Source organism: Poecilia reticulata, linkage group LG17 (genome assembly GCF_000633615.1).
Source record: "Poecilia reticulata strain Guanapo linkage group LG17, Guppy_female_1.0+MT, whole genome shotgun sequence".
Taxonomy (NCBI): domain Eukaryota; kingdom Metazoa; phylum Chordata; class Actinopteri; order Cyprinodontiformes; family Poeciliidae; genus Poecilia; species Poecilia reticulata.
The window spans coordinates 28,004,367-28,005,563 of record NC_024347.1 but is presented as its reverse complement, the minus strand read 5'-3'; positions in this window follow the sequence as shown (position 1 = coordinate 28,005,563).

The following is a 1,197-nucleotide window of genomic DNA, read 5'->3' as shown; positions in this document are numbered from 1 at the left end:
ATATGACCACTTCAATTTTTTACATTTAGTGCTATTATCACATATTTACTCATTAAAAGATATATTTTTTAAACTGAACTTATGAACTTATCCTTTGCATGAAACTTTCAGGACTTTTTCCAGGACTTGTCAGTCAAAATAAACAGAAACTATGGAGTTCATTTGTTTGGTTTATACCTCAAAGTTTCATGACTTCCATGTAACTTTGCTTGTGCCAGTGCACATTCAAACAAATCCAGTCATCCATTATCTCTTGATATTTCAGAATCAATCAACTTTAACTGTGAAAGCTGAAACCGTCTGTGACGCAGTGGCTCTCAGAGATAGTTATGGCTGACCACAGAACCCACACTAAATTCTGCTTTCCCATCCTCAGATGTTCCCGACAAAGCCGGCCTGTTTGTGCACAACGATGGATTATCCAGTTAATTTCTGTTACGTTGGATGAGGATTCATTTTTCTGCAGACTGATAGGAGAAAGAATGAGTTTTAGAAATTCGGCTGAGGGGCATGACGGTCGGAGCTTTGTGTTTGAACGGTAAACTGCACAGTAGGGGACTCAGTTTCCAGCCTGCAGGCAAGGAGTCTAATCTCCCAATTAGCTACTTAATATGCTCATTAAAAAACAGCAAAGGCAAATCTCCTGGAATAACACACAAAAACAAAGATGTCTTTCTAATGCATTTTTTGAGGTAAGCAGCGTGAGTCAGGCAGCGTTCCTGCTCTATGAGCAATCAGTGTCTCTTTGAAGTAGCTGTTTGGAGTCAGCACCGGCTCTGCGCAGTGGTTGTCTATATTTTTCACACCCCTCTTGGATCCCGTTGTGAAGCATATAATTACTAAGTGGGTAGTTTGTTTGATTCCTAGAATTTGAGGATTCTTTCTCACTTAAGCACGCTGAAACAATCCATCAGTGAAAAGCACAAGATAAACAGCATTTATTTTTCTAATTGGTGCATTGAGCATTGCTTAACATGTACAAAAGGTAAATGTTTGTTTCAGGAGAACCTCCATTCTGGATGGTCAAGGGTACTGTAGAGGAGAGACTTTTTTTTCTTAGTTTTGTAAAGTTATTTTAAGATCTTGGGATTTGTTAAAGTTTGCTGTGAGTTTTGTTTCAGTATTAACTTAGTCTGATTAACTCTTGTTCTCTCATGTCCTTCTGAACATTTCAATTGGCGATTGGTACATTCTAAT